We start from the raw sequence: 21,786 nt of genomic DNA on the forward strand, positions 1-21,786 counted from the left end.
GCAGTCATGCCGGCCACATGACTTTGGAGGTGTCTACGGACAATGCTGGCTCTTCGGCTTAGAAATGGAGATGAGCACCACACCCCAGAGTCAGACATGACTGGACTTAATGTCAGGGACTACTTTTACCTTTACCTTTATATCTGTGGAATGACCAGGGTGGGACAAAGAGCTCTTCCCTGCTGGAGCTAGGTGTGAATGTTTCAACTGACCACCTTCATTAGCATTTAAAGGCCTGGCTGAGCCTGGGAAAATTTTTTGTTGAGAGGTGTTAAGCTGTGCCTGGTTGTTTCCTCTCTGCTGTTTTGCTGTTGTAATTTTAGAGTTTTTTAATACTGGTAGCCAGATTTTGTTCATCTTCATGGTTTCCTCCTTTGTGTTGAAATTGTCCACATGCTTCTTGTGGATTTCAATGGCTTCTCTGTGTAGTCTGACATGGTGGTTGTTGGTGTGGTCCAGCATTTCTGTGTTCTCAAATAAAATGCTGTGTCCAGGCTGGTTCATCAGGTGCTCTGCTATGGCTGACTTCTCTGGCTGAAGTAGTCTGCAGTGCCTTTCGTGTTCCTGGATTCATGTCTGGGCAATGCTGCGTTTGGTGGTCCCTATGTAGACTTGCCCACAGCCGCATGGTACACGGGAGACTCCTGCAGAGGTGAGAGGATCCCTCTTGTCCTTTGCTGAACGGAGTATTGGTTGGATTTTCTTGGTGGGTTTGTAGATTGTTTGTATGTTGCACCTTGATTAGCATTTGATTGCCTGGCAGTGCCTGGAGCAATCTTTTGTTGAGAGGTGATTAGATGTCCTTGATTGTTTCCCCTCTGTTGTTGTGCTGTTCTAATTTTAGAGTTTTTTAATACTGGTAGCCAGATTTTGTTCATCTTCATGGTCTCCTCCTTTCTGTTGAAATTGTCCACATGCTTCTTGTGGATGTCAATGGCTTCTCTGTGTAGTCTGACATGGTGGTTGTTGGAGTGATCCAGCATTTCTGTATTCTCAAATAATACACAACATACAAACTATCTACAGACCCACCAAGAAAATCCAAACAATGCTTCGTTCAGCAAAGGACAAGAGGGATCCTCTCACCTCTGCAGGAGTCTACTGTATACCATGCAGCTGTGGACAAGTCTACATAGGGACCACCAAATGCGACATTGCCCAGACACGCATCAAGGAACATGAAAGGCACTGCAGACTACTTCAACCAGAGAAGTCAGCCATAGCAGAGCACCCTGGGAACCAACCTGGACACAGCATTTTATTTGAGAACACAGATTTTATATGGTGGTGTAGAAGGGAATAGGTCTTGTGGCACCTGCCATTCCTTGGTGGTCTCCCATCCAAGTCCTAACTAGGGCTGACCCTGCTTAGCTTCCAAGATGAGATGGGATTGGGTGCTTTTGGGATGTTCAGGCAATGTGTGTGTGTGCCTTAGACTCAAGCCCCTTCTACACCACCACCAAAACATCGAGGCAGATAATCCACAGTATTGGCTTTGAACTGGATTATATGAGTCTACACTGCCATATAATCCAGTTCAAAATGAATAGTATGGATTTTTTGAGTCCCCCCGGGAGGGAGGGGGTGTTAAGAAGGGTGGCGTACAAATATTTGAGATAAACAAATAAGTAAATTTTATATGGTGACATAGAAGGGAATAGAGTCTGTGGTACCTGGTGGTCTCCCATCCAAATCCTAACTAGGGCTGACCCTGCTTAGCTTCCAAGATGAGATGGTATCTGGTGCTTTTGGGATATTCAAGCAATGTGTGTGTGTGTGTCTTCAATACAATGAAGGCTCAAGCCCCTTCTACACCACCATATAACCCAAAATATCAAGGCAAATAATCCACATTATCGGCTTTGAACTGGATTATAGGCGTCTACACTGCCATATAATCTGGTTCAAAAAGAACAATATGGATTTTGTGTGTCTTCAATACAACAAAGACTTAAACCCCTTCTACACCACCATATAACCCAAAATATCAAGGCAGATAATCCACATTATAGGCTTTGAACTGGATTATAGGAGTCTACACTGCCATATAATCCGGTTGAAAATGAATAGTATGGATTTTGTGTTCAAAGAGAATAATATGGATTTTGTGTGTCTTCAATACAATGATGACTCAAGGCCCTTCTACACCACCATATAACCCAAAATACCGAGGTAGATAATCCACATTATCGGCTTTGAACTGGATTATACGAGTCTACACTGCCATATTTATTTATTTATCGTGTCATCAGCAACCATACCACTGCCATATAATCCAGTTCAAAGAGAATATGGATTTTGTGTGTCTTCAATACAACGAAGACTCAAGCCCCTTCTACACCACCATATAACCCAAAATACCGAGCCAGTTAATCCACATTATCGGTTTTGAACTGGATTATATGAGTCTACACTGCCATATAATCCAGTTTGAAAAGAATAATATGGATTTTGTGTGTCTTCAATACAACGAAGACTCAAGCCCTTCTACACCACCATATATCCCAAAATATTGAGGCAGATAATCCCCATTATTGGCTTTGAACTGGATTATTTGAGTCTACACTGCCATATAATCCTGTTCAAAAAGAATAATATGGATTTTGTGTGTCTTCAATACAACAAAGACTTAAACCCCTTCTACACCACCATATAACCGAAAATATCAAGGCAGATAATCCACATTATAGGCTTTGAACTGGATTATGAGTCTACACTGCCATATAATCCAGTTCAAAGAGAATAATATGCATTTTGTGTGTCTTCAAAACAACAAAGACTCAAGTCCCTTCTACACCACCATATAGCCCAAAATACCGAGGTAGATAACCCACATTATAGGCTTTGAACTGGATTATAGGAGTCTACACTGCCATATTTATTTATTTATTTATTGTGCCATCAGCAACCATACCACTGCCATATAATCCAGTTCAAAGAGAATATGGATTTTGTGTGTCTTCAACACAACGAAGACTCAAGCCCCTTCTACACTACCATATAGCCTAAAATATCGAGGCAGATAATCCACATTATTGGCTTTGAACTAGATTATATGACTCTACACTGCCATATAACCCAGTTCAAAGAGAATAATATGGATTTTGTGTGTCTTCAATACAACGAAGACTCAAGCCCCTTCTACACCACCATATAGCCCAAAATATTGAGGCAGATAATCCACATTATCGGCTTTGAACTGGATTATATGAGTCTACACTGCCATATAATCCAGTTCAAAGAGAATAATATGGATTTTGTGTGTCTGCAATACAATGAAGACTCAAGCCCTTCTACACCACCATATAGCCCAAAATATCAAGGTGGATAATCCACATTATTGGCTTTGAACTGGATTATATGAGTCTACACTGCCATATAATCCAGTTCAAAGAGAATAATATGGATTTTGTGTGTCTTCAATACAATGAAGACTCAAGTCCCTTCTACACCACCATATAACCCAAAATATCGAGGCAGATAATCCACATTATTGGCTTTGAACTGGATTATGAGTCTACACTGTCATATAATCCAGTTCAAAAAGAATAATATGGATTTTGTTTAGCAGTGTAGAAGAGGCCTTAGGTCCCTTCCACACAGCTGTGGAAAATCCGCATTAATTGATCCGGATTATATGGCAGTGTGGACTCAAATAATCCAGTTCAGAGCAGGTATTGTGTGTTAGGAAGGGCAATACATAGAGGTGCCTTCTGAACTCTGCTTTGTCCAGGCATGGGCCAACTCTGGCCCTCCCTCCAGGTGTTTTGGACTACAACTCCCACAATTCCTAACAGCCTACCGGCTGTTAGGAATTGTGGGAGTTGCAGTCCAAAACACCTGGAGGGAGGGCCAGAGTTGGTCCATGCCTTTTCCAAGAGGAGGGAGGACCTGTCTGGCTGGCTGGCTGCCTACCTGTCTCTCCCTCCCTCCTCACCTGCAGGAGGAGACACCTCCACCTGGAGCCCCACCCACAAGAGAGAGGGGGGGTCAAAGCCAGGAGGGAGGGGCGTGGCCTGGAGGCGTGGGTGGGCGTGGCTTCCCGGGGGAGGTCTCCTTTGCAAACCCGGGAAAACGAAGGAGGAGAAAGAAGGAGACTCAGGAGGAAGAGCCTGGAGGAAGGAGAAGGAGAAGGAGAAGAAGGTGAGCAGCTCCCAGGCTTTCTTTTCCCCCCCTTTTCCTTTGCAATCCCATTTTTCTCCCCCCTGCAATTAAATAAATGCATTCTGATTTGCATGCAAAACATTAAGCAAAACTTTAGCAAAGTTTGGGCTTTGTCTCAAAAAGGGAAGGAGCCGGTTGGCTTGCCTTCCCTTCCCTTCCTCCTTTTTCTCCTTCTCTTCCTCCCCAAAGCACTGGATCTCTCCCCAATTGGATCCCATCAGGATCAGGATCCTAGCTGGATCTACACTGCCATATAATCCAGTATCTGATCCCATTTGGATGGTATGAGGCCCCTTCCAACAAATCTGTACAACATCCACATTGAATTGGGTTATATGGCAGTGTGGACTCAGATAATCCGATTCAAAGTAGACACAGCGGATTATTTGCCTTGATATTCTGTGTGGAAGGGTCCTGTGTCTACATTGCCAGATAATCTGGGATCATATCCAGGGATATAGGGCAGTGTAGACGCTGATGAGGCAGTGTGGACTCAGATAATCCGGTTCAAAGTAGATATTGCGGATTATCTGCCTTGATACTCTGTGTGTCTAAATTGCCAGATAATCTGGGATCAGACCCAGGGATATGGGGTACATCCACATTGAATTGGGTTATATAGCAGTGTGGACTCGGATATAATCCAGTTCAAAGTAGATATTGTGGATTATCTGCCTTGATACTCTGTGTGTCTACATTGCCAGATAATCTGGGATCAGACCCAAGGATATAGGGCAGTGTAGATGGTGATGAGGCAGTGTGGACTCAGATAACCCGGTTCAAAGTAGATATTGCAGATTATCTGCCTTGGAAGGGCCTTGTGGCTACATTGCCAGACAATCTGGGATCAGATCCAGGCAATCCAATTCAAAGCTTCAGAAACCTGGCTCCCATAAACTCTGCAATATACAACTCAGATTATCCGCTTTGAACCTTATTATCTGGCAGTGTAGACACCTATAACCCAATTCCACACTATTCTGTATTCAGGATTATATGCTTTGAACTGGATTATTTGGCAGCGTAGACACATATAATCCAGTTCAAAGCAGATAATGTCGATTGTCTGCCTTGTTAAACTGTATTATATGGCAGTGTAGAAGGAGCCTGACTGCTTCCACACTTTTCCATAAACCGGATTATATGCCTTAAACCGGATTATATGAGTCTCCATTGCCAGATAATCCGATTCAAAGCTTCAGAATCCGGCCCCCTTCAACAGTGCAATATAAAACCCAGATTATCTGCTTTAAGCCTTATTATCTGGCAGTGTAGACTCATATAATCCAATTCAAAGCAGATAATGTGGATTGCCTGCTTTGATAAACTGTATTAAATGGTAGTGTACTAGGAACCTGAGTCCCCTTCCATATTTCTCCATATCCCGGATTATGTGTTTTAAACTGGATTATATGGGTCTCCACTGCCAGATAATCCGATTCAAAGTTTCAGAAACCGCCCTCTTCAACACTACAATACAAAACCTAGATTATCTGCTTTGAACTTGATTGTTTGGCAGTGGAGACTCATATAATCCAGTTCCAAGCAGATAATGTGAATTGCCAACCTTTATAAACTGGATTATTTGGTAGTGTAGAAGAAGCCTGAGCCCCTTCTATAGTGTTCTACATACCAGATTATCGTCTTTAAACCGGATTATAATCATAGCATTCTTATGATCCTACTTTAACTGCCAAATTCATTCAAATGGAATCCTGGGAGTTGTAGTTTCTCTCTTTTGCAAAGGTGAAAGGCCTCGTAAAATTACAACTCCCATCTTTTCCAAAGGTCTGGTGCAGGATTTGATGATGTGCTTTATAGCACTCTGGGTGAGGCTTCTAACTTGCTCTTTACCGAACTACAAATCCCAGGATTATATGGGATGCTGTGGAAGCAGTCAAAGTGGAGACATAGTCCTACAGTTGTGGAGTGTGGAAAGGTCCTTCAAGGATACAGCTATGCTGTTGAATGAATGTAAATTGACCCCAATTTACCTGCAGTGGCTTCATGCTGTGCAATCCTGGGAGTTGTAGTTTGGCAAATAAGTTGAAAGGTTTCATAAAACTACAACCCCTTTATCTACCAAAGGTCTGGTGTCTCAACAAAAGGCAAGTCTCAGGATTTGGTGACGTGCTTTGGCACTCCGGGTGAGGATCCTAAGTTGCTCTTTACCGAACTACAAATCCCATTCTTACATATAATGCTGTGGAAGCTGTTAAAGTGGAACATAGTTCTACAGTTGTGGAGTGTGGAAAGGCCCTTCAATACAACAATCCTGGGAGTTGTAGTTTTGCAAGGCCTTCAGCCTTCTCTGCCAAAGAGTGCTGGTGTCTCAATAAACTACAACTCCCAGGACTCCAGAGCCGCTCCTTGCGGAGAGAAAAAGTAAGGCATTAATAATAATAATAATAATAATAATAATAATAATGTTCCCAGTGGTGATTGGCACACTGAGTGCAATGCTGTGCAATCCTGGGAGTTGTAGTTTCGTGAAGCTCAAGACCATAACAAACTACAACTCCCAGGATTGAACAGCACTGCACCCAGTGTGCCAATCACCACTGGGAACATTATTATTATTATTATTATTATTATTATTATTATGCTTATTTATGCCTCACTTTTTCTCTCTGCAAGGAGTGGGTCTGTGGCTCAAGACCATATCAAACTACAACTCCCAGGATTGCACAGCACTGCATCCAGTGTGCCAATCACCACTGGGAACTATTATTATTATTATTATTTATGCCTCACTTTCTCTCTGCAAGGAGTGGGTCTGTGGCTCAAGACCATATCAAACTACAACTCCCAGGATTGCACAGCACTGCATCCAGTGTGCCAATCACCACTGGGAACTATTATTATTATTATTATTTATGCCTCACTTTCTCTCTGCAAGGAGTGGGTCTGTGGCTCAAGACCATATCAAACTACAACTCCCAGGATTGCACAGCACTGCATCCAGTGTGCCAATCACCACTGGGAATTATTATTATTATTATTATTTATGCCTCGCTTTTTCTCTCTGCAAGGAGCAGTTCTGAGGCTCATGACCATATCAAACTACAACTCCCAGTATTGCACAGCACTGCATCCAGTGTGCCAATCACCACCGGGAACTATTATTATTATTATTATTATTATTATTGGGTTATTATTATTATTATTATTATTATTATTGGGTTCGACAATACATTATTATTGTTGTTATTATTATGCTTATTTAAACCTCGCTTTTTCTCTCTGCAAAGAGCGGCTCTGAGGCTCAAGACCATATCAAACTACAACTCCCAGGATTGCACAGCACTGCACCCAGTGTGCCAATCACCACTGGGAACTATTATTATTATTATTATTTATGCCTCACTTTCTCTCTGCAAGGAGTGGGTCTGTGGCTCAAGACCATATCAAACTACAACTCCCAGGATTGCACAGCACTGCATCCAGTGTGCCAATCACCACTGGGAACTATTATTATTATTATTATTTATGCCTCACTTTCTCTCTGCAAGGAGTGGGTCTGTGGCTCAAGACCATATCAAACTACAACTCCCAGGATTGCACAGCACTGCATCCAGTGTGCCAATCACCACTGGGAATTATTATTATTATTATTATTTATGCCTCGCTTTTTCTCTCTGCAAGGAGCAGTTCTGAGGCTCATGACCATATCAAACTACAACTCCCAGTATTGCACAGCACTGCATCCAGTGTGCCAATCACCACCGGGAACTATTATTATTATTATTATTATTATTATTGGGTTATTATTATTATTATTATTATTATTGGGTTCGACAATACATTATTATTGTTATTATTATTATGCTTATTTAAACCTCGCTCTTTCTCTCCGCAAAGAACGGCTCTGAGGCTCAAGACCATATCAAACTACAACTCCCAGGATTGCACAGCACTGCACCCAGTGTACCAATCACCACTGGGAACTATTATTATTATTATTATTATTGGGTTCGACAATACAATATTATTATTATTATTATTATTATTATTATTATTATGCTTATTCATGCCTCGCTTTTTCTCTCCGCAAGGAGCAACTCTGAGGCTCAAGACCATATCAAACTACAACTCCCATAGCATTGAATCATGGCAATTAAAGTAGGATCAATCTGCGTTGTTTCTTATGATGGGTTTGTGATGCTTTTTGCAGCCCTTCCCTGGATGCATCTTTATTATAGAACAATGCAGCTTGGCATTACTTTAACTGCCATGGGCTCCATGCTAGGAGTCCTGGAAGCTGTAGTTTTGCAAGGTCTTCAACCTTCCTTGCATGGAGTCATAGCTGTTAGAAGTGGTGCCAAACTGCATTCATTCTGCAGTGTAGACACACCTCCTGGTTTGCCTTCCAATGGCCCAACTTTTAGCTGCTCCACAAAGGACAAAAGAAGGAAGAGAGACAAGCTAATTTCTTGTTAATCCTTGACATCAAGGCCAACAAAGGCAAGAAGATTGATGGTCGTCCAGCCTTTTGTCAAGTGGTCGCCATAAATCCGCTTGCCTCTTAAAAGTTTATGCAAGACCTTTCTCATAAAAGGAGAGCCAGGCATGCGCGGGTGGGCGCCATTAAGTCCCTCTTCAAGCCTATGGATTTTATGGGGTTTACCAATGGGTTGTTGTAGGTTTTTCCGGGTTTACCAATGTTATAATGCTTGCATTGGAGGCATTGCAGCGTGTTGATTATTTTCAAGGGGAAATCTATTTGCAGAAATGCTAATTCCTTTTAGGCTGCCTTAGGTTGGATCTACACTACAGTTTGACAACGCTGTAACTGCAACAGGAGTTGTAGTTTTGCAAGGTCTTCAGCCTTCTTTGACGAAGAGTGCTGGTGTCTCCATAAACTACAACTCCCAGGACTCCAGAGCTGCTGCAATCCTGGGAGTTGTAGTTTTGTAAGGTCTTCAGCCTTCTCTGACAAAGAGTGCTGGTGCTTCAATAAACTACAACTCCTAGGACTCCAGGAATCCTGGGAGTTGTAGTTTTGCAAGGTCTTCAGGCTGGTGTGTCAATAAACTGCAACTCCCCGGACTCCAGAGCTGCTGCAATCCTGGGAGTTGTAGTTTTGCAAGGTCTTCCGCCTTCTCTGACAAAGAGCGCTGGTGTCTCAATAAACTACAGCTCCCAGGACTTCAGAGATGCAGCAATCCTGGGAGATGTAGTTTTGCAAGGTCTTCAGCTTTCTCTGACATAAAACTGCTGGTGCCTCAATAAACTACAGCTCCCAGGACTACAGAGATGCAGCAATCCTGGGAGATGTAGTTTTGCAAGGTCTTCAGCCTTCTCTGACAAAGTGCTGGTGCTTCAATAAACTACAACTCCTAGGACTCCAGGAATCCTGGGAGTTGTAGTTTTGCAAGGTCTTCAGGCTGGTGTCTCAATAAACTGCAACTCCCAGGACTCCAGAGATGCTGCAATCCTGGGAGTTGTAGTTTTGCAAAGTCTTCAGCCTTCTCTGACAAAGTGCTGGTGCTTCAATAAACGACAACTCCCAGGACTCCAGGAATCCTGGGAGTTGTAGTTTTGCAAGGTCTTCAGCCTTCTCTGACAAAGAGTGCTGGTGTCTCAATAAACTACTACTTCCAGGACTCCAGAGCTGCTGCAATCCTGGGAGTTGTAGTTTTGCAAGGTCTTCAGCCTTCTCTGACAAAGAGTGCTGGTGCTTCAATAAACTACAACTCCTAGGACTCCAGGAATCCTGGGAGTTGTAGTTTTGCAAGGTCTTCAACCTTCTCTGACAAAGAGTGCTGGTGTCTCAATGAACTAAAACTCCAGGAGCCCTTGTGGAGAAAAAAAATGAGGCATAACTAATAATAATAATAATAATAATAATGTTACCAGTGGTGATTGGCACACTGGGTGCAGTGCCTAAAGACCTTGGCCTGCACTTAAAAACAATCAGCGCTGACAGAATTACCACCTGCCAGATGCAAAAGGCCACCTTACTGGGATCTGCACACATTTTTTGTCGATACATCACACAGTCCTAGACACTTGGGAAGGGTCCGCCGTGTGATCCAATGCAACAGCCAGCAAAGTGATCTTGTTTGCTGTTTACTAATGTTGTTATGTATCAAGTAATAATAATAATAGAATTGAGCTGTGGGTCAAACTGCATGCATTCCTCAGTAGATGCACTTTATCTGTCACTTGCTTTCCCAGCTTTTGGTTTTGTGTTAAAACAATGTATCATGCAAAAGTTACAATGCAATTACATAAAGCAACCATGCTAAACCCATGGATGTAAAACATTTCCAAATGTAATTCCAATGTAACAATACAATGAGTGTGTATCTGTGATTGCAAGTTGCTTGCCTACCTCTGCTGGCCTTATTGCTTTTGTAGGGTTTTCTTAGGCAAGGTAGTTCTCACAGTTGTATGTACACCAGCGTTTGTGAACCTGTGGGTCTGGACCCCTGGGGGAGGGGTTACAAGGGGGTGTCAGAGGGGTCACCAAAGATGATAGGAAAACAGTATTTTCTGTTGGTCATGGAGGTTCTGTGTGGGGAGTTTGCCCCAATTCTATTGTTGGTGAGGTTCAGAATGCTCTTTGATTGTAGGTGGAGTATAAATCCCAGCAACAACAATTCCCAAATGTCAAAGTCTTAATTTCCCCCAAACCCCACCAGTGTTCACATTTGGACATATTGAGTATTGGTGCTAAGTTTGGTTTAGATCTATCATTGTTTGAGTCCACAGTGCTCTCTGGATGTAGGTGAACTACAACTCCCAAACTCAAGGTCAATGCCCACCAAACCCTTCCAGTTTTTTTCTGTTGGTCATGGGAGTTTTAAGTGCCAAATCTGGTTCAATTCAATTGTTGGTGGAGTTCAGAGTGTTCTTTGATTGTGGGTGAACTATAAATCCCAGCAACTACAACTCCCAAATATGAAGGTCTATTTTCACACCTTCAACTCAAGGTCAATGCCCACCAAAGCGTTCCAGTATTTTCTCTTTGTCTGTGTTCCAAGCTGGTTTGGTTCCATCGTTGGTGGAGTTCAGAATGCTCTTTGATTGTAGTTGAACTATAAATCCCAGCAGCTACAACTCACAAATGTCAAGGTTTATTTCCCCCAAACATTACCAGTGTTCACATTGGGGCATATGGAGTATTCGTGCCAAATTTGGTTCAGATCCATCATTGTTTGAGTCCACAGTGCTCTCTGGATGTAGGTGAACTACAACTCCAAAACTCAAGGTCAATGCCCACCAAGCCCTTCCAGTATTTTCTGTTGGACATGGGAATTCTGTGTGCCAAGTTTGGTTCAATTCCATTGTTGTGGAGTTCAGAATGCTCTCTGATTGTAGGTGAACTATATATCCCAGCGACTACAACTCCCAAATGACAAAATCGGTTCCTCAACCCCACTAGTATTCAAATTTGGGTGTATTGTGTTTTTTTACCAAATTTTATCCAGTGAATGAAAATACATCCTACTGTCGAAGGCTTTCATGGCTGGAATCACTGAGTTGTTGTAGGTTTTTTCGGGCTATATGGCCGTGGTATAGAGGCATTCTCTCCTGACGTTTCGCCTGCATCTATTGCAAGCATCCTCAGAGGTAGTGAGGTCTGTTGGAAGTAGGAAAAAGGGTTTATATATCTGTGGAATGGCCAGGTGGGACAAATGACTCTTGTCTGCTGGAGCTAGGTGTGAATGTTTCAACTGACCACCTTGATTAGCATATAATGGCCTGACTGTGCCTAGAGCAAACTTTTGTTGAGAGGTGATTAGATGTCCTTGTTTGTTTCCTCTCTGTTGTTGTGCTATTGTAATTTTAGAGTTTTTTTAATACTGGTAGCCAGGCACTGTCAGGCCACAGATATATAAACCCATTGTCCTATTTCCAACAGACCTCACTACCTCTGAGGATGCTTGCCATAGATGCAGGCGAAACGTCAGGAGAGAATGCCTCTAGACCATGGCCATATAGCCCGAAAAAACCTACAACAACCCAAAATACATCCTATCAGATATTTACATTACGAATCATAACAATAGCAACATTACAGTTGTGAAGTAGCAATGAAAATAATGTTATGGTTGGGGGTCAGCACAACAGGAGGAACTGTCTTAAGGGGTCGCGGCATTTGGAAGGGTGAGAAACACTGATCTACACTGAAGAACGGATGCAGTTTGATATAATTTTTAATTACTTAGCTCAGTATTTTAGGAGCTTTGGAGACTTACAAGGTCTTTTGCTTTCTCTGCCAAAGCAGAAGGCCAAACTGCAACTCCCAGGATTTCACAGCAGTTAAAGTGGTGTCAAAACTGCATTCATTCCACAGTGTGGATGCACCCTACAACACATATAGGCACCACATCACATTTGTGCAAGAGCACCAATAATAATAATAACTGGGTTGTTGTAGGTTTTTTCAGGCTATATGGCCATGGTCTAGAGGCATTCTCTCCTGACGTTTCGCCTGCATCCATGGCAAGCATCCTCAGAGGTAGTGAGGTGTGCTGGAACTAGGAAATAGGGTTTATATATCTGTGGAATGACCAGGGTGGGACAAAGGACTCTTGTCTGCTGGAGTTAGGTGTGAATGTTTCAACTGACCACCTTGATTAGCATTTGATGGCCTGGCAGTACCTGGGGCAACCTTTTGTTGAGAGGTGATTAGATGTCATCTGTTGTTTTGCTGTTGTAATTTTAGAGGTTTTTTTTTAATACTGCTAGCCAGATTTTGTTCATCTTCATGGTTTCCTCCTTTCTGCTGAAATTCTCCACATGCTTGTGGATTTCAATGGCTTCTCTGTGTAGTCTGACATGGTGGTTGTGAGAGTGGTCCAGCATTTCTGTGTTCACAAATAAAATTCTGTGTCCAGGTAGGTTCATCAGGAACAAAATCTGGCTCCCAGTATTAAAAAACTCTAATATTACAACAGCACAACAACAGAGAGGAAACAAACAAGTACATCTAATCACCTCTCAACAAAAGTTTGCTCCAGGCACTGTCAGGCCATTATAGGCTAATCAAGGCAGTCAGTTGAAGCATTCACCCGTAGCTCCAGCAGACAAGAGTCCTTTGTCCCACCCTGGCCATTCCACAGATATATAAACCCCTTTTCCTAGTTCCAACAGACCTCACTACCTCTGAGGATGCTTGCCATAGATGCAGGTGAAACGTCAGAAGAGAATGCCTCTAGACGATGGCCATATAGCCCGAAAAACCTACAAGAACCCAGTGATTCCGGCCATGAAAGCCTTCGACAACACAATAATAATAACGGTTGCCTTTGGGATGCTTCTGCAGGAGGAGGTGTGGCCCGTTTCCATGCCTTGCCAGCAGCCTTGGCAAAGGAAACGACCCTGCGGCCATGTTTCCTTGTCGGCCTTTCATGCAGTAGCAGCTCCTCCGCAGCACATGAGCCAGATGATGCAATTGGCGCTCTTGCAGAAATCTTGGGAAAGCAGGTTTGTCTTGGTGCGTGTGGAGAGAGCATATGGCTCGTGGGCTAATCCCACATCAATCACTTTGGCTAGCACTAGCCTAAGGCTGCTGCTGCTTTCCATTCCTGCAAAGGGGTCGGTGGCCCGCTCTTCCCACTTTTGGACTTCATTGCCTTGCAAATGTGCAAGCCACAGGAGCAGACATACTCAAGCACCCTAAAAGGCATCTGACCCTGCCTAATCTTGGAAATTAAACAGGGTCAGGCCTGGTTAGTGTTTGGATTTTTTTTTTGTCGTGTCAGGAGCGACTTGAGAAACTGCAAGCCGCTTCTGGTGTGAGAGAATTGGCCATCTGCAAGGACATTTGGATGAGGGACTTCCAATATCGTGAATGCAGTATTAACTCCGGTAGAGGAGCCCCCAGTGGCGCAGTGGGTTAAACCCCTGTGCCGGCCCGGACTGAAGACTGACAGGTTGCAGGTTCGAATCCAGGGAGAGCACGGATGAGCTCCCTCTATCAGCTCCAGCTCCTCATGCGGGGACATGAGAGAAACCTTCCACAAGGATGATAAAACATCAAATCATCCGGTGTCCCCTGGGCAACGTCCTTGCAGACTGCCAATTCTCTCACACCAGAAGCGACTTGCGGTTTCTCAAGTCGCTCCTGACATGACAAAAAAAAAAAACTCCAGTAGAAAGCACAACCTTGAGAATTCCCTAAGATGGAGCCATGGAAGCTAAGCAGGGCTAGCCCTGGTTAGTATTTGGATGCTTTATTTGAGAGGAAGGGACTGGCAAAATAACTTCTCGGGCTCCATCTGCTTTGCCATATAAAATCCAGATTATCTGCTTTGTCTTCCTTGCTAAGAAAACCCTATGTGTGGACAGAGGTCAACATGCAGCTTGAATACGCATGCATACACTGAATTACCCTAAAAGACACCAGATCCATCTCATCTTGGAAGCTAAGCCGGGTTCATTTTGGTTAGTTCTGGGATGGGGGACCACTAAGGAATAGCAAGTACTGTAGGTTTTATTTGAGGGGAAATCACCTGGAAGAAGCTTTTCTGAAGGAAGCCTTACAAAATTAATGAGGTTGCCACAAGACTTGAAGGCAAAGGTGCATACTAGAACTCACCTTTGTCCCTTTCCTTCCAAATGATGCATACTAGAACTTCCATGGCATGGGGAAAGGTAGCTTTTTGGACTATCATTCCTATCATAATTGGATGGGGGATTCTGGGAGTGGAAGTCCAAAAGAAGAGCCTTTCTCTGACCTAGAAGGATTTCCAAAAAAGCATTAGCTTCTATTTCAGAGGAAGGAACAGGCAAAGCCACCTCTGAGTGTCCCTTGCCTAAGACAAACCTATGGCTTTCATGAGTTGGCTGCAGGTGACTTAAAGGCACCTATGGGGACTCATTATCTAACTTTGGTTCTCCCCCAAATGCTGCAGGAAAGAGCTGCCAGAACATGGGAAAGGGGGCCTTTTTGGATGGTCATTCCTGCCAACCTAAAAATAGTAACAATATAAAATAATAATATCATAGTATTATTAAATAATCCAATAATCCAGGTATTACCGTCCTTCCTCTCTACCTTAGAATTATAAATAGGAAAATAATAATAATAATAATAATAATAATAATAATAATAAGCTACTCTGGGACTTCCAAATTCAGACAGACAGAGTTTTGGAGCACAATATTCCTGACCTCATGATTGTGTTTAAAAACCAAGTATGGATTGTTGATGTTGCAATCCCAGGTGACAGCAGAATTGAAGAGAAACAACTCGAAAAGCTGACACGATATGAGGATTTAAAGATCGAACTGCAAAGACTCAGGCACAAGTCAGGCAAGGGTGTCCCAGTAGTGATTGGCACATGGGGTGCCGCGCCTAAAGACCTTGGCCTGCACTTAAACACAATTGGCGCTGACAAAATTACCATCTGCCAGCTGCAGAAGGCCACCTTACTGGGATCTGCATGCATTATTCACCAATACATCACACAGTCCTAGACACTTATCATAGAATCAAAGAATTGGAAGAGACCTCATGGGCCATGCAGTCCAACCCCATTCTGCCAAGAAGCAGGAATATTGCATTCAAATCACCCCGACAGATGGCCATCCAGCCTCTGTTTAAAAGCTTCCAAAGAAGGAGCCTCCCCCACACTCCGGGGCAGAGAGTTCCACTGCTGAACGACTCTCACAGTCAGGAAGTTCTTCCTCATGTTCAGATGGAATCTCCTTTCTTGTAGTTTGAAGCCATTGTTCCATTGTGTCCTAGTCTCCAAGGAAGCAGAAAACAAGCTTGTTCCCTCCTCCCTGTGGCTTCCTCTCACATATTTATACATGGCTATCATATCTCCTCTCAGCCTTCTCTTCTTCAGGCTAAACATGCCCAGCTCCTTAAGCCACTCCTCATAGGGCTTGTTCTCCAGACAAGTGTCCGACGTGTGATCTGATACAACAGCCAACAGAGTGTCTGTTGTGGACACATCTTGTTGTGTTTCAAATAATAATAATAATAATAATAATAATAATAATAATAATATAGAAATAATTGTAAATATCCTTTTGGAGTATTATTTATTTATTTATTATTTGCACTTGTTAACCGCCACTCTCAGCCCGAGGGCGACTCGTGGCGGTGTACAGGACATAGAACATGAAGACAACAGGTTACACTAGATCAGGACCATAACACACATCTTACAATACACAGCTAATTAAACTAAAAATCCGCTTCGTCTAGTTTGGGTCATAATCAATCTCGTAGTCATGATCCATTCCGGTGGTCATTCCAAAAAACATAGCACTTAGTTGAAGGCCTTTTCGAAGAGCCAGGTTTTCAGGCCCCTGCGGAAGGCCATGAGGGAAGGCGCCTGTCTGATTTCAGCGGGGAGGGAGTTCCACAGCCGGGGGGCCACCACCGAGAAGGCCCGCTCTCTTGTCCCCGCCAGACGTGCCTGTGAGGCAGGCGGGACCGAGAGAAGGGCCTCCCCGGATGATCTCAAGGTCCTCGTGGGCTCGTAGGCCGAGATGCGGTTCTCAAGGTATTTTGGGCCAGAACCGTTTAGGGCTTTGTAGGATAACACCAGCACCTTAAATTGGGCCCGGTAGCTAATCGGCAGCCAGTGGAGCTGGGACAGCAAGGGCGTTGTGTGCTCCCTGCGTCCCGCTCCGGTTAACAACATGGCTGCCGCGCGCTGGACTAGCTGGAGCTTCCGGGCCGTCTTCAAGGGCAGCCCCACGTAGAGAGCGTTGCAGTAGTCGAGGCGGGATGTGACCAAAGCGTGTACCACCGTGGCCAAGTCAGACTTCCCAAGATACGGGCGCAGCTGGCGCACGAGCCAAAGCTGTGCAAATGCTCCCCTGGTCACTGCTGAAACCTGGGGATCCAGGCTCAGCGATGAGTCCAGGGTCACACCCAAGCTGCGAACCTGCGCCTTCAAGGGGAGTGCGACCCCGTCCAGCACAGGCTGTAACCCTATACCCTGTTCGGCCTTGCGACTGACCAGGAGTACCTCTGTCTTGTCTGGATTTAGTTTCAGCAAGGTATTATGTACAGCTGTATGGCCATGTTCCAGCTGCATTCTCCTTTCGCCTTCATCTGTGGTTGGCATCCTCAGAAGTTTGTTCAGAGGTCTGTTGGAGAAACCCTCTGAGGATGCTTGCAACAGATGCAGGTGAAACATCAGGAAAGAATGCTGCTGGGACATGGCCATACAGCTGGCAAAACTCACAGCCACGAAAGCCTTCGACAACACATTCCTAGCATAATTGGGATGGGGGATTCTGGGAGTGGCAGTCCATAAAGAAGGACCTTCCCTAGTCTCCGAAGCACAGGTGCTGCAGGGGATGTTTCAGAGGCAGGAACTGGAAGAACCACTCCTGGGTCTTCCTTGCCTGAGAAAAAACACTATGGCATTTATAGGGATGCTATAAGTCAAGAGGCAATTTGGATGCACGTTCAAATAGACACTTAACGGTGACCGGTTCTGCCAGTGTCTTGGGTTCTGCTGAACACCTTTCCTTGGAGATCCCTTTGCACTGAAAAAGGCCCGTGTCTCCTGCAGATATCGCCTGCGGTGAGGGGCATCCGAGCTGTTCCTGCAGCAGCGGAAGGAAGCGGAGGGTCTTTTCTTCCTTCATTTCACACGCAAAGCCATAAAGCAGAGGTTTCCTGGCGCCTGGGGTCTTCCGCAGGCAGTGAGGAACTTGGGGCCACCAAAGAAAAGGGGGCAGGCAAGAGGAAGGCAGAGCAGCATTGTTTGCGAGCGTTTGCAACTGTGGGGCCAGAAGAACTAGATCTCAGAAAGAACTTGGTTTCTTAAATAGTACTTTTATAAAGCAGGCTAATTCATGTTGTGTGCCTTTGGGTTGTTTTCAACTTATGGCAACCCTATAGTGGAGCTATGATAATTTCCTGTCTGGAATTCCTCTGTTTTCTGAGTGTTGTTCTTTTTCTTTACGGTCCTGATTTTCGAGTTTTTTTAAATACTGGTAGCTAGGTTTTGCTCATTTCCATGGTTTCCTCTGTTTTGTTGAAATTGTCCACATGCTTATGGATTTCAATGGCTTCTCTGTGTAGCCTGACATGGGGGTTGTGAGCGAGGTCCAGCATCTCTTGACTGAAGACTGTCCGGAAGCTTCAAATTGTGCAACGGATGGAAGCCAGATTACTAACAGGAGTGGCACTCAGAGAGCATACAATTCCTCTGTTGCGCCAGCTCCACTGGCTGCCAGTCTACTACCGGGCACAATTCAAAGTGCTAGCTTTAGCCTATAAAGGCCTAAACGGTTCTGGCCCAACTTACCTGTCCAAACAGAAATGTGACATGCTGTGTGTCCAAGAAACACGGGGATGAACAACAGAAACGACCCAAAGTTCCAGGAATGGTCTTAGTAGCAGAAAGACCACATGCGCAGTATGGAAGCGCCGTCTTTGTCAAACCAGGCCTCCAAGTCAGCAGAAGAAAACAATATAGAGGTTATAACAGTAGAGCTTAACAACATCACCATCACCTCTGTGTACAAGCCCCCAAATGAAGAGTTCTGCTTCTCCTCCCCCAAAACTTTGACAGGCACCAAAGGGCGGTAGTAATTGGGGACTTCAACAGCCATAGCCACGTATGGGGCTATGCCCAAGAGGACAGAAATGGAGAGGCTGTCCTGTCCTGGTCTGAACTGCACAAACTATCACTCATCCATGATAGCAAGCTCCCACCATCCTACAACAGCGGGAGGTGGCACCGAGGTTATAGCCCAGACCTCCTATTTGTGAGCGACAGCATCGTATAGCAATGCACCAAATCAGTGGGACCACCAATCCCAAACACACAGCACCGACCAATAATACGCCAACTGTTCCCAACAATAAGGCCTCAAGAAGTTCGATTTAAACGAAGATTCAACTTCAGAAAGGCAGATTGGACTAAATTCTCAGACATGTTAGATGACATAGAATCAAAGAGTTGGAAGAGGCCTCATGGGCCATCCAGTCCAACCCCATTCTGCCAAGAAGCAGGAATATTGCATTCAAATCACCCCTGACAAATGGCCATCCAGCCTCTGCTTAGAAGCTGATCACATCGGCCGCGCCAATCCCTGAGGAATACGAGCACTTTATTGAAATTGTGAAAACCTGCTCACGGGCCTCGATACCAAGAGGCTGCAGAACCAACTACCTTCAGGGCATTACCCCTGAAACAGCTGCCTTGTTGGAAAACTATTACAGGCTCCACAACGAAGACCCATTTAGTGAGCAAACCTTCCAGGCAGCGCAGAGCATTGTGTCCTCCATCTCTGAAGCCAAGAAAGAACAGTGGATCAAGTTGATCACAGAGGTCAACATGGGCAGGAGCAGCCAGAAGGCGTGGAGGCTACTGAGACGGTTGAGCAGAGACGGTTGAGCACCTGTCCAAACGAATCTCCCCTTATGAATCTGCTAGGACTTTAAGGTCGTCTGGGGAGGCCCTGCTCTTGATCCCACCTGTACCACAAAAACAGTTGGTGGGGACGAGAGACAGGGCTTCCTCAGTGGTGGCTCCTTGGCTACGGAATGCCCTTCCTAGGGACATTAGATCTCCCTCTTCCCTCTTAACATTCCAGAAAAGAGTCAAGACTACCGTATACCATGCAGCTGTGGACAAGTCTACATAGGGACCACCAAACGCAGCGTTGCCCAAACACGAATCAACCTGCAATGTCCTTGGAGGGACTGCTTTTGGTGGCTTCTCAGCACTGGGAACTATAGCCAGTTTGTGGAGGCAGGAGGCTGTGTAAATGGACACTTCCACCACATACACATGTACACATTTTTCACTTTTATTATGTGTATAGATATACCGCCCCTCTCAGCCCATAGGCGACCCTATGTGGTCAGTCGTCCCCTTGATGTACGGGAAGAACACTTTTCCTCTGGGTTGATCTTTGTCTTGATTCTCATGGCTTCTTCTTGGTCTTGCAGCTCTTCTGATGTTTGTGGTGGAAAGCCTTGCTGTTTCCATCTGTATATAAAGAGATATATATATCTGTATATAAGGACCAAGTAGCAACAGTAAGAACTGACCACGGAACAACAGACTGGTTCAAGATTGGGAAAGGCGTACGGCAAGGCTGCATCCTCTCACCCAACCTTTTTAACTTGTATGCAGAACACATCATGCGAGGATGTGCGGGGCTTGAGGAATGCAAGGCTGGGGTGGAAATTGCTGGAAGAAACATTAACAACCTCAGATATGCAGATGACACCACTCTGATGGCCGAAAGCGAGGAGGAGCTGAGGAGCCTTCTAATCAAGGTGAAAGAAGAAAGCGCAAAAGCCGGGTTGCAGCTAAACGTCAAAAAAACCAAGATTATGGCAACAAGAATGATTGACAACTGGGAAATAGAAGGAGAAACCGTGGAGGCCGTGACAGACTTTGTATTTCTAGGGGCAAAGATGACTGCAGATGCAGACTGTAGCCAGGAAATCAGAAGACGCTTACTTCTTGGGAGGAGAGCAATGTCCAGTCTCGATAAAATAGTGAAGAGTAGAGACATCAGACTGGCAACCAAGATCCGCCTAGTCAAAGCCATGGTATTCCCTGTAGTCACCTACGGATGTGAGAGCTGGACCTTAGGGAAGGCTGAGCAAAGGAAGATCGATGCTTTTGAGCTGTGGTGTTGGAGGAAACTTCTGAGAGTGCCTTGGACTGCGAGAAGATCCAACCAGTCCATCCTCCAGGAAATAAAGCCCGACTGCTCACTGGAGGGAAGGAGACTAGAGACAAAGTTGAAGTACTTTGGCCACATCATGAGGAGACAGGAAAGCCTAGAGAAGACAATTATGCTGGGGAAAGTGGAAGGCAAAAGGAAGAGGGGCCGACCAAGGGCAAGGTGGATGGATGGCATTCTTGAAGTGACTGGACTGACCTTGAGGGAGCTGGGGGTGGTAACGGCCGACAGGGAGCTCTGGCGTGGGCTGGTCCATGAGGTCACGAAGAGTCGGAGACGACTGAACGAACGAACAACAACAACATAAAGAGCTGAGTAGTTTAAGAGGTAGAGAAAAAATACTAGTTCCTCAGTTGGAAAGCTTCAGAGCAAAGAAATTCTGTCTTTGGATCTGGATAGTTTCTCCGTTTGAAGCCGGCATTTCTCCTCTTTCTTCTCGAGAGCAAACACACCTGTTGCATCCCTCCTTATTCCATTCTTTGAACCTGCAAAACCACAGGTCTTGCCATCTGGGCTTTGCAGCTGTCTCCATTCTGGCCTCAAAGCCACAGCTTTTGACGGGTGAGACATGACAAACTTGGCAAGGAAAAGGAAGAATGTCCCAGGCAGCGTACAGTGTTTTGTCAAAGGACAGGTGTGCTCATCTTTTCATGAACCAGACATCAAGCAAAGCTTTGCATGGATGAAAGGGGCATCCCAGAATGAACAGTTTACAGGGAAACATTTTTGGATGCATTTTTAAAAGTAGTGTTTCTTAACCATCCGAATGCCGCGACCCCTTAGTACAGTTCCTCATGTTGTGATGACCATCAACCATAACATTTTTGTTGCTACATGATAACTGTAATTTTGCTGCTGTTTTGGATTGTCATGTAAATATCATATATGCAGGGTGTATTTTCATTCACTGGACCACATTTTGCACAAATATCTGATATTTCCATATTTCAATATTGGTGGGGATTGATTTTGCTGTTTGGGAGT

General features: G+C 44.6%; 1 protein-coding gene across 2 annotated transcripts in view; it reads left to right on the forward strand.

The window, feature by feature from the left end:
• The first annotated feature begins 4,074 nt into the window (after positions 1-4,074).
• Positions 4,075-21,786, forward strand: part of DNMT3B (DNA methyltransferase 3 beta) — a 60,511-nt gene continuing 42,799 nt past the window's right edge. For both annotated transcript variants that reach the window (XM_067468290.1, XM_060771819.2), the window contains exon 1: positions 4,075-4,143. The gene's annotated coding sequence lies outside the window, so the exon portion shown is untranslated. The remainder of the gene's footprint in view (positions 4,144-21,786) is intronic.

The sequence above is a fragment of the Anolis sagrei genome, chromosome 4 (assembly GCF_037176765.1).
Source record: "Anolis sagrei isolate rAnoSag1 chromosome 4, rAnoSag1.mat, whole genome shotgun sequence".
Lineage (NCBI taxonomy): Eukaryota > Metazoa > Chordata > Lepidosauria > Squamata > Dactyloidae > Anolis > Anolis sagrei.